The 21,071-nt window shown below is 34.7% G+C and overlaps 1 long non-coding RNA gene across 1 annotated transcript; it reads right to left on the bottom strand.

Annotated features, from left to right (window-relative positions):
* Window positions 1–308: 308 nt before the first annotated feature.
* LOC139704690 (uncharacterized) lies at window positions 309–19,939 on the bottom strand. The gene is made up of 2 exons (XR_011706602.1): window positions 19,856–19,939; window positions 309–719 (listed from the first exon to the last, which is right to left on the bottom strand). It is a non-coding gene; the product is annotated as an uncharacterized lncRNA (long non-coding RNA).
* Between the last annotated feature and the right edge of the window lie 1,132 nt (window positions 19,940–21,071).

Genomic DNA, 21,071 nt, shown 5'->3' with positions numbered 1-21,071 from the left:
ACTGAAGTTGTCAGGACTCACCTGGCACCCTGAGACCCTGAACCAATCATCTTCCCATGTGAAGTCCAGCTTACCATGTTTGCGCTCCCACTTCCAGGGTCAGGTCACCTGCCAGCACAGGTTCCCTTCTTATTCTCAAATGGTTATATTTATTACTCATACTGGGCCCTCTGACTCCTGACCATAGGCCGTGACCACCCACTTTGGCTTCAATCCCTTTTTTACTGCCAAAACCTACACTTCAGATTCACCTAATAGCTTTTGGGTAGAACTGCAGGGCAAAGCAAACCACATGCTCGGTGTAAATCTCATTTTTATAATATATTATTAACATTTAACATATCATTGAACTTCTACTGAATGACTTTTATGATATTCTATGTTATGAATGCTCCAATTTTTATAGAATATTTTTGTTCTGCAATGGCATATTTGAGTGGGCAAATTTGATTTTATATAGACCATATAATGAATGCATATTATATCTCATTTTTTCATTCCTTTAGGAAGAGAAATGTTCTTTGAAGTAAAGATATTATGGTTGATGTCCCAGCATTGCTCATGATCTTTCATTCCCAGGACCCCAGTTTCTCCTTTTAAGATGAGGGCGTTGAATACATTTTCTTGTCAGGGATTTGGTGCTAGTTGTTTCTTATACATGGATGATTCTGCTCCAGACTGGAAAATTTGTTTCCTTCGGTTGTTTAGGTCTCAGTTCTCTGAAAAAAAAAAATTGGCATACAAATAGGGATTTTTGTTTAGTTCTTTTCTGTGTGTGGTTATGTGGAAGCCTTAAATATTAGCTGGAAAAGTGATTTCCTTCTCTGATTAGCTTTCTTTCATTTAGTGTCCTCCCATGGATCCCTCCAATTTTACTTCATATAGCCATAGATAACAATGTACTTGGCAAACAGTAAGATCGTAATAAATATATGTTTACTAAGTTAATGACTTTTGTAGTCTTGGAGGATGCAAACAACATTTAAAAGAGGTGATAAATAAGGAAAATGCTTCTTTAGCATAATAACCATAATGCCGTGACTAAAAATGATATTACTTAGGGGAAATAGGTGAAAATGGTAATTATGGTTGAAAAGATGCCAAATATTAAAGGCACCCTGGCAAAATTTTTATAGCATTTAAACCACCTAGAAATATTTAATGCATAGTCTCTTTACAACCTTCCCCACAGGGATTTAGGGCTTAGCATTTAAAGTTCCTCATAAACCTCAAGCACACTGGGTTACAGAAATGCTGAATACAGAAATATTCTCTGACTATATTTCTCTACCTCTCAGCTCTTGCTTATTCACATTCTCAATTTCCAATTTACTTAGAGTTTCTTTCTCATCGTAAAAATCAATCCAGCACACAACTAATGACCCTGAATCTACCTCTTGGCATTATTTCACCTTAAGTTGCCACTAATAATGAATTCATCACCCACCCCATATTTACAATTCAAATTTCTGTGAAGGAGAATATGATTGGCCCAGCTCTCTGTCTGTGCCTGTGAGAAGGGTCACAGGGTTAGCATCAGTCTGGGCTGTAGATGGTACAATTTTGTTTAGAAAGGACAAGGGTCAAAACAGTTACTAAAACTGATATGTTGATTCGAGTGTTGGAATGACAATAACAACATTAACAACAACAAAACCAGAATTGCAAAGTTGAAGGCATATTGATATCACAGTTCCCTGGGAGAATCACAATATCTAATTACTTCAGAATAACTCTAAGGAGTCACTTATTGTTATTATGAGTTTGATTCTTCACTAATAAAATGTGTAATATTTGTTTTAAGGGTTTTCAAGCAGTGTCTTATTTGTGCTGGGGCAAGATTCTATTCTGTAAAGCCTTATTCATTTCAGGGACAAGATTATCTGTCTAAGGTTCCTTTCCAAATTCTACTTTTTATGTTTTTATATATTATAATAATTCCTAATATGCTTGGATTAAACAATAATGTTGACTCACTAAATTTTCCTTTAGAGAATATTTCTTACTTGTTTTGCTTTTTGTTTTAAAGATATTCTTTCCTGGTGCTGGGAATAGAACTATGACCTCATGCTTGCCAGGCAAACATTCTACCACTGAACTTCCTCTCTAGCCCTTGCTTTTTGTTTTTGAATAGTGTCCATTCATAAATTTATCTATCCGGTCACCAGGTAATAAGCATATAGATTGTTTTCTAGTTTTGGTTATTATAAATAAGGCTGCTATAATCTCTTACCATTTTTAGATTTTTTTCCCCTTATCCCTGGCTTTCGTCTAGGTATATCTAAGTGTGGATTTCTTTGTGTTTATTCTAACAGAGGGTTTTGGAAGTGTGTGTTTCCTGTGAAATTATGGGAGTTTTCTGCCATTCTGTATTCAAAAATTGTTCTCCTCTTTTTTATTTCCATTCCTTTCTGGGATTCAAATTCCATAAACTTTGAACTGCTTTATATTTTTCCTTAGACGCTTCAATGTTTTTTTTTTTTTTTCTTTCCTTCACTTTTTCTTCTCATACTACTTCAAAATAATTTTTTTTTGGTACCAGGGATTAAACCTAGGGTTGCTTAACCACTAAGCCACATCCCAGCCTTATTTTGTATTTTATTTAGAGACAGGGTCTCACTGAGATGCTTAGCACCTCACTTTTGCTAAGGCTGACTTTGAAATCTCAATTCTCCTGCTTCAGCCTCCTAAGTCACTGGAATTGCAGGTATGTGCCACTATGTCCCAGCCAGAATGGAGCATTTTTAAGGAGTTATTTTCAAGTTTATAGATTCTTCTTCTTTTTTTTCTTTTCTAAAACAGTTTTAATTTTCTTTCTAATTAGTTATACATGACAGCAGAATGCATTTCATTTCATTGCACACAAATGGAGTACAACTTTTCATTTCTCTGGTTGTACATGACGCAGAGTTGCACCATTTGTGCAATCATACATGTACCTGGAGATGTCCATTTCATTCTACTGTCTTATCTACCTCTGTGCCCCCTGCCTTCCCCCTCCCCTTGCCCAGTCCAAATTTCCTCCATTCTTCCCATGCCCCCTCCCCCCATTATGGATCAGAATCCTTATAGATTCTTCTGTAGTCTCAAATCTGCTGTTGTACATAGTTAATTGTTTCACTTCAGTTACTTTATTTTTTTATTTTCTTATATATATAGCTCCCCCTTCTCTATTAAAATTCCTTATTAGGTCACTCATTAAAGTAACATCTTTAATTATTCAAATATATTTTAGTACCTATTTTGAAGTCCATTCACTAAATCTAACATCTACAACCTTACAGAAATTGCTATTTCTCTGCTTTTGCTTGTCTAATAATTTTTGGTTGAATTATTGTCCTTTCAAATAACACTAGGAAATGCCTCTGTGATCTCTTTAGCTCTTGTGAGGACTTTTGATTTTTTATGATAATATATAATTATCTTGCTTAGAATCAAACAGGAAAATCTGTCACCCCACGGTGTTCAGCAGCTTATATGTATACTTTTTTTTTTTTTTGCCTTCCAGACACTGCATTTTCATGGTGACTCTTGGAGTTTTCCCCAGAACCTGTGTAGTTTTGTGATGAACTGGAGATTTCAGGTAGTTTATACTCACTCAGAATTGGGGCACATCCGTTTTGTGGTTCCCTTCCTTCTGTTTTTTTTCCTAAATGACTGGTTGTTCTGCCAGCTCAAACTTCTACTCTTTGACACTTTGGCCTTGAACATTTTCTGCTTTCTGCTTCTTAAACTGTGTGCAGTGTGGGGATTATCTTTGGTCAGAGGTGAAGTAACCCTGAAATCTCAATAGGAGCAGTTCTATCAGGGAGTAGACCCATCTCCAGATTCTGCTTCTTTCCCACCAGGTTTCCTGGATCCTTTCTGTGTACACATGTGTTCATGATCAGTCAGAGACTTGGACAGGGTGTAGAGCCAGATTTTGGGGAATCTCACAATGTTTCCTGTTAAATTTCCAGCTTTTCTGTTTCTCTGGGTTCTATCCTCTACTATCTTGAGCTGTTAAGGCTGCTATTTTCTACCTCCTGACCAGAGGGGATGGGTGTGGTTGAGGAATGTTCCAGGAAGAACATCACGCAATAGCAGCCTACTATGAGTAAACTCTTCTCAAGATTTTTCCTGGTTTTCGTCATTTTCCATGCCTTAAAGAGTTGTTTCTAAATATTTTTGTCCATTGTATGTGGATGTTTTCTGTGAGAGAAATCATCTGATTTTTTCATGCTGCCATTGCCAGAAGTCCTACTTTGCTTGTTACAAATATCTTGATAGAATTTCTTAAGCATAGGAAGCTTTAAAAAAGTGGCATTTTATTTTGAAATTTATGCTATTCATAAATAAAATGTAACTTGTTTTGTCCCTTTGTATATTAACATACATGTTAAGAAAGGTTCTATTTTCATACTGTTGAATTTTTATGCATGTCCTCTAAAATAATTTCCCTGTTTACATCAAAGGTTTTCTGTGTCATTTTAGAGTAAATATAGTTAATAAGATATTGGACCCTAGCAAAAATAAAATAGAAAGCCTTTTGTTAGCTGTAAAAAATTATCTGATCCACATTAACTATTTGATCCACAGATATTGTCTTTAATAAGGACTTACTTCACTGGTTTTGTTTTTCCTGTTTGGCCCTATTTTTGTTTTCCTTCTCTTTGTTTTCTTGTATGTTAGTACCTCAAGTATACTGTTAGATAAAAAATGGAGCTGGTGGTGGGGTGGACACACCCTTGGGTGCCTCCCTATGATGTTTCTTTCCTGATATTTGTGTCTTTGGGCAAGACCTATGACTTGTTTATAACCCGTGGAATACAGCAAAGTTGATGAAATGTACATAAGTAGGTACATAAGTTTGTAGTACTTGACTGGTAGAACCTCTTGCTTTTCTCTACCCCTTAATGGCTTTGAAGAAGTTGCCATGTTGTGGTCCGTCTATGTTGGGAGACCCATGAGAAAAGAAACTCAGTTTCTAGGTGACAGCCAGCAAGAACTTAAACCCTCAGTCATAACTCTGCAAGGAATTACATTTTGCATATCAAAGCAAATCTTCCCACAGTTAGGCCTCAGATGAAACTGACAACACTGTGAGATCTTCAGCAGAGAGCCCAGGAAAATCATGCATGGATTTCTGATCTGTAGCAACCGTGTAATGATCAGTGTGTGTGATCTGAAGCTCCGAAGTTAGCATTAGTTTTTATTACATAACCAATACCATGGGCATCCTATTTTTTCTTCCTGCTTTTAATCCAGATGCTTCTATAATTCCTATGAAAAGAATGATCAGTATGCCCAGGCATGGTGGAGCACCCCTGAAACCTTGGTGATTCAGGAGGATGAGGCAGGAGGATTGCAAGTTTAAGGCGAGTCTCAGCAATTTACTGAGAACCCCCACCCGCAGAAACTTAGGAAGACCCTATCTCAAAATAAAAATAAAACAGCTGGGGATGTAGCTTAGAAATACAGCTTAGCCCCTGGGTTCAATCCCCAGTAAACTCCCCCAAAGATGAATTGTATCAAATAGAATGTGTGATACAGAAAACACATTTCCAGAATTAAAATGAAAATAAAAAAGGAAATTGAAAATAAAAATAAAAATAAACCTCCAGTATATAATGTCAAATGAAGAAAGGAACCAGATTTATCAGAGTTGCACATTTTGACCTTGGGTTTTATCACTTTTATTCTTCTACATTGTTTTTGATCTACCTCAACTGCTTTAGAAGGTCTTTACCCATATGGGAGTTTGTGTGTATCTATCATACAACTCTGCTGGAAATATAGTTTGTAAATTTATTTTCCTGAAATTGTTTGCAGGTGGAAAAGGTGAAAAAGGAGAAATATATTAAATTATTACAGTTATAATCTTAAGAGAAGTCCTGCCATCTTTTAAATACCTCCCTTTTTCTACCTTAAAAGGTCATGAAATGGTTTTTCATTAGGATTTCAGAGCATGAACCATTTTTTCTCTGAAGTTTCTGAGTTTGGAGTTCTATTCCATGGAAAGTATGTTATTCTTTAAAAAAAAATTAAACTCTACAATGATGGGAAAAAGTTAATATTTTAAAAATTCCACATAGTATATAATTGGAGGATAGATATATTATTGTCTATAATTTATATGAAACTTATCTAATTAAAAAAGGAAATGGAGCTGGACGTGGTGGCTCATGCCTGTAATCCCAGTGGCTTGGGAGGCTGAGACAGGAGGATCAGGAGTTCAAATCCAGTCTCAGCAATGATGAGGCACTGAACAATTCAGTGAGACCCTATCTCTAAATAAAAAATACAAAATAGGGCTGGGGATGTGTCTCAGTGGTCTTTTGCTCCTGTGTTTAATCCCTGGTAACCACTCCCCCACCATCCACAAAAACAAAAGAAAATGGAAAATTGCATGGTTATCTAATTTAAAAAGGAAATGGAAAATAGCATGGTTATGCTGATTTGTGAGACAGGGCTTCTTCTCTCTCTACCTGAAGTGTTTAATAGGAAGTTTGGTTAAAGATCAGGAAAATTGTATTTAGTTTCAGCACAAAGAATAAGCTTAGATGATATCTAAAGTCCCTTCATACTTGAATATTTTTGTATCAGATATAAAAAATAACTTTAAATTCAAGATTTCAAGAAATAGGTTGAGTCTAATATTTTTATTTGGTGGCATTTTTAAAAATTTATTGTGAAATTATTTTCCCATGAGAATACTAATGGCAAGCAGATAAGTTTTTAAACAAGGGAATATTTAGAAAATTTTAATTGAATTATTATCCTTTGAACATCTCTATTTCAATTATGCTAACATTGAACAGAATTTAGGCCTTTCTTGATATTTTTCTTTGCAAATGCTACCTTGCCACCTAGTGGTTCATCTTGGTACTTTTTTTAAGGAAAAAATAAATAAATAAAAAATTTTTAAAGTCCTTACAGATAATGAATAAAATATGTACTAGTTATTCATCAATATATTCACTACATTAATGTCTATAAAATAATTTGGAGAATCATTCAGTTTATAACTTATTATTTTATCTTATTAAGAACATAATATATACAATATTATTTTAATTAAACAACATCAAACTGGTGACACTAAAAATTCTTAAATGTTCCTTTGGAAAAAGTCCCTTACTAATTAATTTTCATTTTAGGGGTACAAATAATTAAAATTTTAATATATTTAAAATAATTTTATAAACTTGAGAAAATGAGATCTCCCATAGAGATATAAAAATGAACATGTGTTCATTTTATTACTAATTAATGATAAAACTAATTAGATGTCAAAATTATTTCAAAGAAAAATAAGGAAAAAAATTCTTATAGTTAAATGAAAGTAAAAATTCATGCAAACTAGCTTTTTCTACAATGGGGGAAGGAAGTCAATAGAACCTATCTAGTCAGACTTTGTGAGTTTACAGACTAATTATTTTGTATTGGTATCAACTATCTGTAATTTACAGAATTATGAAATAATTTACACAAAATCATATCAGATAACACGGGGATGAGCTATTTACATGCATTATTTCTACTGAAGAACAATTTTTTTTCCTATGCATGGAGCAAATTGCATCTCTACTCCACATTTCCCAATGTATGGCACTATTTCATGACATGTTTGAAACTGGAATCAGAAACTGTCCACATATAATAACATCCAGTTTTTTGTTGTTGTTTGTAAGGCATAAAATGTACAACCAGTTTTCTCATAATCCATGGTGTTTTAATGAGCTCCTCTAGTGTTTTTTTAAGTATTTTAAAATTGTATACATTTTAAATTGACAAATATTAAGTGCACTTACTTGTGAGATAATAGTATGATAGTTTGACACATATGTATAATGCGTAATGACCAACCAAATCAGGGTAATTCACATTCTCTTGTTCTTAAAGATTTATCAACTTTTGTTGTTGTTGGAAACATTTGTGCTCTTCGGTCTTCTCTTTTTCTTTTTTGGTGGCACAAGGAATTGAACCCAGTGACACCCAAACTTTGAGTGACATCCCCAGCCCTTTCTGTTTTTTTTTTTAATTGAAGACACTGTCTTGCTAAGTTGCCAAGGCTGTTCTTAAATTTAGGATCCTCTGGCCTCAGCCTCTATAGCCAGATTATAGGCAGTGTACACCCAGCTCTCTTCTAGATCTCTATAAATATATAATCATTTGTTGCAAGCTGTAGTCATCTTATTGTGCTGTAGAATACTATTACTCATACCTCCTAATTATATTTTGGTACTGTTTTAATCAGCTTTTTCATTGCTGTGACCAAAAGACCTGACAAGAACAATTAGTGAAGAAAAAGTTCATTTTGAGGCTCATGGTTTCAGAGATCTCAGTCCATAGATGGCCAACTCCACTCCTCAGGGACCAAGGTGAGGCAAATCATCATGTTATAAGGGAGTAGGTGAAGGAAAGTGGCTCAGGGTGTGGCAAGGATGGAGGAAGGAGCTTGTGGATTTCTGCTCAATAAGCACAAAATACATATCCCAAAGGCATGCCCTGAATGATCCACCTCCTCCAGCCACACACTACCTATCTACAGTTATCACCCAGTTGATCCCTATCAAAGAAATAATTCACTGGTTGGGTTAAGGCTCATAACCCAGTTATTTCACCTCTCAACCTTCTTGCATTATCTCACACATGAACTTTTGGGGAACACCTAACATCTAAATGATAACAGGTACCCATTATCCAACTTTCCTCTACTATCTTTATTTCCCACTCCTCTTAGCCTCTGCTGAATGCTGTTCTGCTCTATGATATCATTTTTTTTCCAGCTTTTGCCTATGTGTGATAATATGTGGTACTTACCTTTCTGTGACTATCTTATTTCATTTAACATAATGTCCTCCAGTTTCATTCATGTTGCATCAAATGACAGGATTTCATCCATTTTTATAGATGAACAGTATTCCATTGCTTATGCTACCATACTTCTTTATCCATTTGTATAGATGGACATGAAGGTTGATTCCGTGTATGAATTATTGGGAAGAGTACTTCAGTGAATATAGCAGTGCAGGTATCTTTTGATATATTGATTTTATTTCCCTTGGCTATGTACCCAGTAATGGGATAGCTGGATCATATGGTAGTTCTGTTTTTAGTTTTTTGAGGAACTTCCATGTTGTACTAATTCATATTCCTAGAAACTATACTAACTCACACTCCTAAAAACAAGGGATGAGGGTTCCCCTCTCTATATATCCTTGTCAGCATTTTTTTTTTATTTTTTGTCTTTTTAATTATAGCTAGTCTAACTGGGGTGAAATGATATCTCATTGTGGTTTTGGTTTGCATTCCCCTGATGTTTAGTGATGCCGAGCATCCTCCCAGTGTTTCTGAGACAGACTTTGTGAGTCAGGTCTAGAGCAATGACTGTCCACTCTGACTGAACATTAAAATCAACCACAGTGCTTAAACAGAATCTGTGAGAGTGGGATTCAAGAAGTATTTTTAACAGGATTGAGAATGATAGACTATAGGACAGGGTATTGCAACCCAATGACATATTAAAATTAACCAGAATAATTTTTAACAAATGGTGATGTCAACTGACCTTGGAAACATTACTTGTTAAAAGTTTCTTTTAAATTTTTAACTTCTTTACAAAAGCACCTAACAAAAAATAAAGATGATTGAGTTTAAAGAAATTTTCTTAATTTGTTTAAAAGGCAGGAGAAAGCACAGGAATATGTAATATTTTCCTGTTTATTGCTCAGTTGAGAAATAGAGCAATATAGATGTTAATAATTGGTTCTGGAAGGTCCTTGCTTAGCATCTGTTTTTTTTTTTTTTTTTTTAAATTGAAGACACTGTCTTGCTAATTTTTAAGAAAAAGTTTCACTTTCCTGCCCAATGGCCTTTCTGAGAATGGCTCACCACTCCCTCATACCAACCCCACCCTTAACTACCTCATTAGGACTTGCTCAGCTCTGATTCCTGAGCCTGCCCTATGGAAGTTGCAGAACCCAAGCCTGTATTGCCTCTTTCCCTCTATGGAGAGATGGCTTTATTTGTCAGCTCTGACCAATAAACTTCTTGTGTGCATCTCTGCTTGGTCTCCGTCTTTCATTTCTCCCTCCCCGGCTCCTGGTTCCTTGCTTTCCTTTCAGGTTCCATGCTCTTTGAGGGTGCCAGTGGGGATTACAATAAGAATGGCATAACTGGGTGTGGTGGCACATGCTTGTAATCTCAGTTACTTGGGCATTTAATGAGATCCTATCTCAAAATACACTTTAAAAAGGACTGGGAAAGTAGCTCAGTGCTTGCCTTGTATGTGCAAGGTCCTGGATTTGATTCCCAGTAGCACCTCAAAACAAAACCAAAAATTATCTGAAGCCAAGTGAATGAGAAGACACGGGAAAGGCTTAAAGGCTTAGGTTGAAGAGCATCACCAGGTAGAGCTGGATCTCTATGCACTGCCACAGGATAAGAGCACTGGTTGGAAATGAACTGATTTTTATGACCTCCAATAAAAATACTGTTTGCAGAAAGGGAATGTTGAAAGTAGTAACAATGTCCATTTCTGAAGCACCAGTTAAAAGACAAAGAGTTTGTATGCCTAGAATTATTTTGTTTCTTAATCATCATCAAACTGAAACATAGTAGGTATAGAAAAGAAAATATACATGCAAGGTTAAGGAGGGATGTTATCACTGAGACTGGAGCAAAAGGACAGTCAGTGTAGATAATAAATGATTGGGTCAGGATGATGAGAGCTGATTCAAAAGGAAATCAAGTGCTAATACCTCCAGAGTACCTCTGCCTCCTCACCTGTTGCTAAGGTCACCAGCCACCAGGGGATTTGTCCTCCCAGCCAGAGATGTTAATAGGTACCCCTGGGTGGTTCTTTTACCCACCTTTGGTCACTTCACCTTTGGGGCAGGATGAGAGGAGGGAACATGAGAAGAAACCTAAAATCTGTAAAAGGGGCAAGACACCCTACTCCAGGGGACACCAGCTCTGGATCCCCTCTTCTCTGGAGGAGTCTCTCTCTGTGTGTTCTATACTTTAAAAAAACCTTTTTGCTCCTGCCCTGGAATTTCTTGGGTGTTCACTCTTTAACAATAGGGTAACAGGGACCAGATCCTGATTTTTAAGACTGGTTTCATCACCAGAGAAATAAGGACTTTGGGACTCCAAATAATATGACACCACAGTCATATTAACTGGGTTCGTAAGACTTATATAAAAATGTCTCAAAAGTCCATTTATTAAATCACAATAGATGTTTTTTTTTTCAAAGAGAACTAGGTTTGCTTTTATGCAATATGATCAAAACATTTTCTTAACTCTAAGCATGGCAAATGAGAAATCAAGTGAAAATCAATAGTTTCCTTAAGGACTATCACTCTGACTATTCAAATATTTAATATCTAATCACATCTCACAATAAGGATGATTTTGCTAATGGGATTAAACTGTCCATATGTTTTGCTTACATTATATCATTCTACATATCTAAGGCATGCACAGAGGCTGGAGTATTTAAAGGCTAGATTTAAACCTTCTGATAGCTATCAGAGCAATATTTCTCAACCCTTGCTACATGTTAAAATCACCTGGGGGCTTTTAAAAAAAAATATGAGGCATAACATATACATAAAAAAACCCCTGCACAGCTATTGCATATACTTGATATGTTTGGACATAAGCATACACCTGTGGAAGCATCACCACTGTCTCTGAAGGTAATAAACATATTCATTACTTCCAAAAGTTTCCTCATGGCCCCACTTTTTGTGGTAAGAACACTTAACACGAGATCTACTCTATTTCCAAAGAGTTTTTAAGTGCTCAAAAGAGAGCTGTAGGCATTATAGCACAGCAGTTCTTTAGAACTTACTCAACTTGCATAATCAAAACTTGATAACTATTGAATAACAACTCCCATTTCTCTTTACCCCAAATTCCTGGTAAATACCATTCCACTCTTTGTTTCTATGAATTTGAATATTTTTGAAAGCTTATGTAATTGGAATCATGCAGTACTTGTCCTTTTGTGACTGGCTTATTTTACTTAACATAAATGTCCTCTAGGTTCATCTATGTTTTATGTGGCAAGAAGTCCTTTTTAGTGGCTGAAAAGTATTTCATTGTATATGTATTATAAAGCATATTTATACATGTTTGTGTGTGTACCGATATTCTTATCCATTTGTCTGTCAATGGACATTTGGGATGCTTCCACCTTACAGGTATTGTGATTAGTGCTGCAGTATACATGGGGATGCAGATTTCTTTGCAGGATTATGATTTAAATTATTTGGGATACTTGAAACTGGGATTGCTAGATCATATGGTAGTTCTATTTTTGACTTTTTTTCTTTGAGCCTCTACACTGTATTCTATAGAAACTTCATCGTTTTGTATCCCCATCAACACTGTACAAGAGTTCCAATTCCTCTAAAACCTTGCCAACATTTGTTATTGTTATGCTCGAATTCAGGACCACCAGAGACCAAGATCAATGTAAGCAGCAAAGAGGTGTTTATTGCGAGCTAGCTTGGTCTTCCACGCGCACACAGCAACTGGTGATGCTGAGAAGCCCCGAGCCCAGGGTTTGCAGCACTCTTTGGGGAAGGCAGGGACTTCACATACATCATAGCATCTCTTAGCAAATCATCACACATCATGGGAAAATCAAACAACTCTAAAACATGATTAGTATATCAAATGGTGGGAAAGAATCTGGAAAGGATTATTGGTTAGTTCAAGGGGGGTTGATGCAATAAAAATGATGGGTTGAAACCGTGAGGGTGGCGCAAGGAGGGTACTAGCTGCAGGGCTTCTAGTTTAGATATTGATCACCACACCCAGGTGGGGGCCATCTGGAATTTCAGATATTTCGATATCTTGGCCTATCTTAGGCAATCACCATTTGAGGCTTTTCCGAGAACTGTTTGCACAGAGCTTTCTGTGGTATTTTCCTGACTTTAGGTCTGCAGTAGGTCAGGGGTTAAGTTTCAGAGCAAAATGAGGTTCCAAGTAGAATGAGGTTGCTTAGGTCTTTCATTATCTTATGTTTTTGATAATAGCCAGACAAATAGGTGTGAGGGATAGTTTATTGTGGATCTCATTTGCATTCACCTTGAGAATTTTTTAAAAAAAGAATCAATATCCAGATTCCACCTCTGGGAATTCTGATGGAGTTGATTTAAGGTGAGCCCCTCAGCATTTGTTAAAATTTCTTCAGATGAAGCTACTGTGTCATAGGCTTGCAAATGTTTGCCCTGGAGTCAATAGTTTTGAACACTGGCTATATATTAGCTCAGTGATTCTCAAAGCCTGAATCAGAAATATCCAGAGGCTCATTAAAACACAAATTACTGAATTTGCAATTTAAATGTGTTCTCAGGTGACTGTGCAGCTGTAGCTTTTGCCGCTGGTCCAGGAGCCACACTTTGTAAACTACTGAACTAAACACTGCCAGGAGCAGCTTTGTCTGAGCTTTCCTGTATGACCCACTTCTTTGAGGCTCACATTAAAACTACTTTTTAAAAATGTAGTAAAATACACATAACATGACATTTACCAGATTCTTTTTATTCCTTCTAGAAGAAAAAAAATATATATGCATGTACTAATATATGTATTTGTTCTATTTAAATATGCACAAAAAATTACAGTCCATTATGAATTTTTGATGGCATTTTTCTAAAATCAAAAGTGACTAACATATCTTGGCAACACAAGACAGTAGGGTAGAAGAACATTTTTGTGCAATCAGAAAAGTAAATCTGGGACTGGGAACTTTCAGCAAATGAGCCACAAATTTATAAATTTTAGTGTAAATTATTCTAGCTGCATTTTAAAGGGAATTTAATAAGAATGTTAAATGATGCAAAAACTTGTTATACTAAGCAGAAAGTATGGCCAATTGTATAAATTAAAATGTTTTTCTAGGGTTAAATAAAGTTTGTGGGAAGACATGAATTTGGATGGGACACCTGCCCTTGTCCCAACAGAACAAAGCAATACAGAGTTCAATCCCAGTAACTGAGCTTTGGTTGGTGGCAGTAGGCCCTGTGACTAATAAACTCATTAAGTTGTACCCTGTTGACTGGTTGGTTGACTATGCTATTTTTGCCAGAATCAGGCAAGAACTAGCAAACTCCCAGGGGAAGTGTGGGAGAACTCAAACTTTATTTTACGCAGCGGGTCTAGAGGAGAGAAACTCCAAATTCTGAGTGCCCATCACTAGTTTTTCACAACATTTATAGGCTATCTAGTGTCATAAATTTTCTAGTCTAAAGGATACATAGTTGTGCACAGGATTTCAGGCAGGAAGCATCTTCACAGAAGCAAAGTGTGGTAAGGGGGAGAACTGGCTCTTTTAACAAGTCCTTTGATAAATCTCTAGCTTTGGGACTGGAGCCTCCACAGGGGCATTTATACTTCAAAGGAAAGTAGTTAGATCTAAGGGGAAGTCCTTTCCAATCTAAGAGGTAGGAGGGGATGATGCTAATAAAGTCCCCTGAAGAGAGCTGACTAGAAAGGAGAGAGTAACTTTCCCTTTCCCAGGCACTAATTCTCAGGACAGTGTTCTTGGTTTATTTTGCCTTCAGGGCTTGGGTGAGTTACCCCTTACATCATAGCCATTAAGCTATTTCCTATGCCTTACTTCTTTTTTTTTTTTTTTTTTTCTGTAAATACTATGATCACATTATTGACTGGACTTCTCAGTCCCTGTTTTGGTTCTGGGGGCTGTCCTATTCTCATGTTTTTGTTTTGCTTTGCTTTGCTCAAATAAACTCTACTAAATTTAATCATTCTAAGGAATTTTTCTTTTAACTCTAGTGTTAGAGCAATACTACTGTGTAGGTGGCCCTTAAAATCTTAAAAAACAAAACATAGTTTGCCCCTGATTTAACAAGCTATTTGAATTTGAGCTAGTCATTCAAACTTTTAGGCTTTATTTTATTTTTTAAAAAAGGACCTTTCCATGTATACTTATTTTTGTTTATTAAAATTAGGTATGTATAAATATTAAATAATATTTATTTAGAAAGTACAAGAAGGATAATGATATGATGAACTTATACATTCAACCATCCATCTTATGAAAATGTTTTAACAATATGTGTATATATGCATTCATACACATATATATGTATATACACACACTATATATGTACATATATGTTTATTTACTATAGTTTTCTGTATATAATATTTTATTCCTCTTTTTGGTAATAGTTTGGGTCAAAGATGATGTTAGTCAATTGAGATAAAATTGATTAAGTCATGAGTATAATTTCTAAAGACTGAATACAGGCTCTTAAGAAACAGCCATATTAAAAAATACTCAAAATATTTCTTTAGTCATTCAAAAATATGTATTTATCTTACATCTTCAGATATAAACTAGATCTACAGAAATCTAAAAGAAGGAAATAATAAGGATTAGAACAGAAGTTAGTGAAAGAGAGAATAGAAAAAACAAAAAAAAATTAGTAAAACTAAAAATTGGTTTTTGAAAAAATTACTAAACTGGACAGACTATTAGCTAGCTGACCAAGAATATCGGTGATATTAGAGTCAAAATATTTCAATCAGGAAGAAAAGGGGTCAGCTGCTAGGGCAAATACTGGTAGTTTCTCAGAAGTTTAAACACAAAATCAGCAATTGGACTCCTTGGTATGGACCCAATGAAAGGAAAGCGAGGAACCGGAAGAGCGAGAAATGAAAGATGGAGATCAGGCAGAGATACACATGAGAGTTTATTTGTCAGAGCTAACAAATAAAGGCCATCTCTCCATAGACAGAGAGAGGCAATACATGTCTGGAGCAGGCTCAGGGATTAGAGCCAGGTGGGTCAGATTGCTGGTAGTTAAGGGTGGGGTTTGTATGAGGGAGTGGTGAGCCTTTCTCAGAAAGGCCCTTGGGCAGGAAAGTGAAACTTTTTCTTAAGATTGCAGCTGTCATTTAAGATGGCTATTCAGATGTTAAGCAAGGACCTTACACCCAAGAGAAATGAAACTTGTGCACAAATGTCCATAACAATATTATTCAGAATAGTCAAAGAGGGAAAATGATCTAAGTGTTCACTGAAACCAAAAGCCAAATGTTTTCTCTGATATGTAGATGATAATTCACAATAAGGGGGAGGGTACTAGGGAAGAATTGAGTTACCTTGGATTAGGCAGAGGGAAGTGAAGGGGGGGGGGAGGATATGGAGGTAGGAAGGATGGTAGAATGAATCAGACATTAGTATCCTATGTGCATATATGAAGATAGGACCAGTGTGATTCTACATCATGTACAACCAGAAGAATGAGAAGTTATATTCCATTTATGTATAATGTGTCAAAGTACATTCTACTGTCATGTATCACTAATAAGAACAAATAAAAAATAGATTAATAAAATGTGGTATATTCACACAGTGTAAAATTATTTGGCCCTTAAAAGAAATGAAGTATTGATTTATGCAGTAGCAAGGATAACACTTGAAACATAATGCTAAGTGAAAGAAATCAGCCACAAAATTCTGCATATTGCTTGATCCCATTTGTATGAAATGTGTGAATAGGTAAATCTAGTGAGACAGAAATTAAATTAATGGTTGTCTAGAGCATAATACCTAATAGACCTTAGCTCAAACTCCACTCTCTTCTTATTAGTTGTGGGAATTTAGATAAATTTACTTAGCATCTTTGAAATTACCTACTAATTTATAAAATAAAAAAAAAATAATTGTTGTAAATATTTAATAAGTCAAATTATAGAGACTCCATCCTAATGATAGAGAGGTAGCCCAATAGAAATGATAATTTTTCCAGTGCTTCATTTGTCAAATTATTACAGTGGTGGCTACAAGAAAAAAAAAGAACTTGGGTCTATTTTTACAGACGCCCATACACAAAATACTGTTTGTTGGGAACTGAAATGTTTTAAATCATACACACACAAAACACTAACAAAGCATTTTTAAACACAAAGGAAAGGAAAGACATCTGAATAATTACTTTCCACTGATTGCCCCATCCTTGCATTTGTATTTTCCTTTTTGAATCTTGCTCTCATGCAGAATCAGAGAACCTTAAGGGCAGCCAGCTGCTTTTCCATCCTGGCACCTACATTCCAACTTCCTTGCCATTTGAGTCTGTTGCTCTATTGAGCCTCATTCACAGGAAGCACTTGTGGTACCTGTACTTGGCCGCGTTAGGCAGCAACGAAGCAGAGAGAACAAGGTGGCCTTAATGGCTGACTTAATGGTGTGCTAAGTGTTCCTTTCTGCTGAATTGAACACAGGCTTTGGTGTGTCTAGCTTTATTGGGTTGCTGTCAAACCACATGCATAGTGCAGTAAATTTTGAAGAAATTTGTGGTTTGAGTGGAGCAAAGTAGGAGGAAAACAACCAGAAGAGTAGTGTGACGTGGTCATGGGTGAAAGTTCTAGAATGTGTATTTCCTCTATTATCAAGCATTTTTTTTTTAAATGTGAGCATGTTTTGAAAGCATTCTTTTCTTTCTTTGAATTCATATATCTAGAAATACTGGGCACTTTATTTTGCTTTGCTTGGTTTATCAAAAAAATATCAAATAATTATAAATGTTACTTTCAATTATTTAAAAGTAATTATAGAGAAAAGCTATAATTATTTTTTCAACTGTAAGATACTCTTAAAATATAAAGTTCAAAACAGAACGTAAAATATAAGATTCTCAATGTAGTAAAATATATCTAAGATTCTTAGTTTATGAATTATATTTTTAAAAGTCTGTTGCTTAAATTTGGGAATATTTCCTAAAAGGTAAATAGGCAATTCAAAATTTTATTAAAGAAGCACCCTAACTTTGAAAATAGACTGCTGACATATTGATGAAATTGTAATTTTAAGACTTAAATTTATAATAGTTGGTAAGATAAAAGTTTGGATGTGAGCTTGCTGAAAAGTATTAATAATAATGTTGGTGTTAATACTAATACCATTGGCAAAGTATTAATGAAGAAGGATGATAGGACAAGATGCAAACTTGCCACATTTTTGCTCATATGTTAACAATAGATGTCAATAGTTGGAGATCTATGCTGTTTTCACAGCTATCATATGAGTAATAAATGAAAAATAATAAACACCATTATTGTCATATCTGATACACTGTATTTGACTTGAAAATCTGTAATCAACAATTACAATCTTAATAGGATTTAGTATTAATTATCATCAAAATGGAATGGCAAATTTTTATAACAGTAGCATAAGGTAAAGAGGTTGAGGATAGTGTAAACATATAAAAATTTATAAATTGTACCTCAAAGATTGAAAACTCAAAGGTATAATGGAAAATATTGCAAGACTTGATCTGCTCAGAGAACTGGCAATTCACACAAAAGGTCCCCATGAACAGTCACTTGCTCTTCTGTTGAAACAATTGGGATTCTGCTCACCTTGTTTCAAAGACCAACATCCCATTCCAAAAGGGTTGAGATTGGAAAATATAAAAAAAAAATCTATTTTAATGTAATAACTATATTCTCCCATTCACACTTGTTTATTTTGCTTTAATTTTACATTTCATATATCAAGGGAAAATTTTTCTCCTTACATTATTAGTATAACCCATGGAGGCTTGGCAAAATGCTGCCACAGGGAGATAAGAGCAGAAATAAGCTTTTCAACCCACACCAGATCTCATATAGATTACTATTTCTATTCCAATTCTTATTAGAAGACTGCTGGACGACATCTCTACTTTGCAATCCAACTGTGTTAAAGTAATGGGGACTACTTCACTAAATCATATATAAGGATGTATGTGTTCTTCAGAAGGACCTAAAGTTTCCCCTGAGTGTAATTTAGGTTTTTTCTTTTCCTCTAATTGTTTTGTTGCTTAAACATATTTGAGTTTTGAAATGAGCAAAGAGAAAAACAGAGCCAACAATCCTCAGATTATTATTCACTGACATCAGAAATTCTTTAAACATTTTTAAAAAATTTAACTGACAATAATTGTATATATGTATAGGGTACAATTATATATACATGTATATTTATGGGTTATGTGATATTTTGATGTATGTATACATTGTGAAACTTAAATATATGAATAATCTCTTGGTGACTAAAGCAAGCTGTGGAAATTCTTACATAAAGATGATTGTAACTAAATAGCACTTAACATTTGGAATGCATAATATATTTCATATTTACTATAAAGCTAATGTTAATATACATTAGTTTAAAAATAATACATATATAACAAAAGTCACAGTAAACCTGCCTCAGAACTCATTTCTTGCATCATTGCTCATGATTACTCTCTGAATTTGTGAGATCTTCACAAAAGATGTGGCCAAGTCAATGAACATTTTTTAAACATCAAAGAACTATCTTCAGAAAATGTCAAGTCTTTCAGATTATTGGCAGGGTAATAAGGATTAAATTACCCTCAGAGGGAAACTAAATGTTTTTCCTGTAGTTCAAGAAGCAGCCTGAATTCTGTGAGTGTGCATGTTTGTGTGTGTGTTCAATCTGCGTCTTTGAATAGGTATATATTTGTAGCTTAGATATGTTTCAGAAATAGAAGATTAGTCTTCTGCCCATTAACAATAAAACTTAAATATATGAATAATCTCTCTTGGAGTTGTAAAATATCTATATTTGGAAATATGCTATTTGCCATATTAATCATCACTTGATATTTTCAATAATGTTAATGCAATATAGTCACTACAAATATTAGACCAACTGCTACATTTTTCCAGTTTGATCCCAACCTCAGCTACCAAATCTTAAAATGGAAACTCTCCTTCGTTTTCTTCATTGTAAATAATTTAGGTTTTAAGAAATCTCAGTTTTCTTGTATAAGGTGAATTCTCAATGTATGAATAGCAAGCCAAAAACAATTACCTTAGAAGCTGGATTTGCTGGTGCACACTTGTATTCCCAGAAACTCTGGTGGCTGAGGCAGAAGGATCCAAGTTTGAGGCCAGCCTAGGCAACCTAGCAAGACTCTGTCTTAAAATAAAATGTTGGGCATGTACCTCAGTCTACAAGGCACTAGGTTCAATCCCCAGTACTAAACACACACACACACACACACACACACACTTACCTTAGAATGTATTTGATATTTATGTGTCCTATAAATAGTTTGGTTTAAAATGTAACTTAGTTTGTATTTCCACTAAAAATCTCTGAGTAAAAATACAATTCAAGCATGGTGGTGAACACCTGTAATCTGAGCAGCTTGGGAGGCTGAGACAACAGGATTACAAGTTCAAGGACAGTCTCAGCAATTTAGTGAGACCCAAAGCAACTTAAGGAGAACGTGTTTCAAAATAAAAAAGGGGCTAGTGACATATCTCAGTGGTTGAGTGCCCCCAATTTCAATTCCCAGTACAAAAATATGTAAATAAATGAAAATATAAAATAAAAGTATGAATGTGAATTCTAAATTTTTTTTTGAAGTCAAGGATAATCAACTACATATTTAGAAAAAGCTATCTATTTTGTTGCTTTATTGTGTAAGGGAGTGAACCATTTTAAATTTTGCTCGAATGTTTACCTGAAAAATATTTTGTCCTATGTTCCCATTTTAAACATTATGTTATAAACATTATCTTATCTTATAAAATAATATGTGTTTATTCATAAAGCATATTGTATTTAAATGACAGAACCCCAAACTTGTTGTCTGTAGGCAAGTAGAGTGAATTTTTTTTTTTTTTTTTTTTGGATTGGTCTTCCTACGAGATTAATTGGAAAATTTTTCAAAAATTTAATGGCAATGCTTAGTACTATGCACTTGACAAGAGGATTACACAGCTAATAATTTTAAATTACTCAATGTTACCACTAGATAGCAGTATAAGTCTTTGGACTCTAATGTGAAATACAACTTTTAAAATTGTATGTTTGATAATAGCTTTTACTGAATCTTATCAGAAGAAGAAATAAGAAGTGAGTTAATGTTATGGCTTAAAGTGTTTTTGGATTATGTTCCACTTAGATTTGGTATTTTCCTTCTTAAAATTAGATCTGAAAGTAAATTTTAACTTTGACAATTAGCTCTAATTTCATCATTTTCTTTATTCAGTAAACACAAAATAGTACATGTATAAAT

The sequence above is a fragment of the Marmota flaviventris genome, chromosome 1, assembly GCF_047511675.1.
Source record: "Marmota flaviventris isolate mMarFla1 chromosome 1, mMarFla1.hap1, whole genome shotgun sequence".
In the NCBI taxonomy this organism is placed as follows: Eukaryota; Metazoa; Chordata; class Mammalia; order Rodentia; family Sciuridae; genus Marmota; species Marmota flaviventris.
Note: the sequence above shows the minus strand (reverse complement) of the source record. Positions and strands in the feature narration are given on the sequence as shown.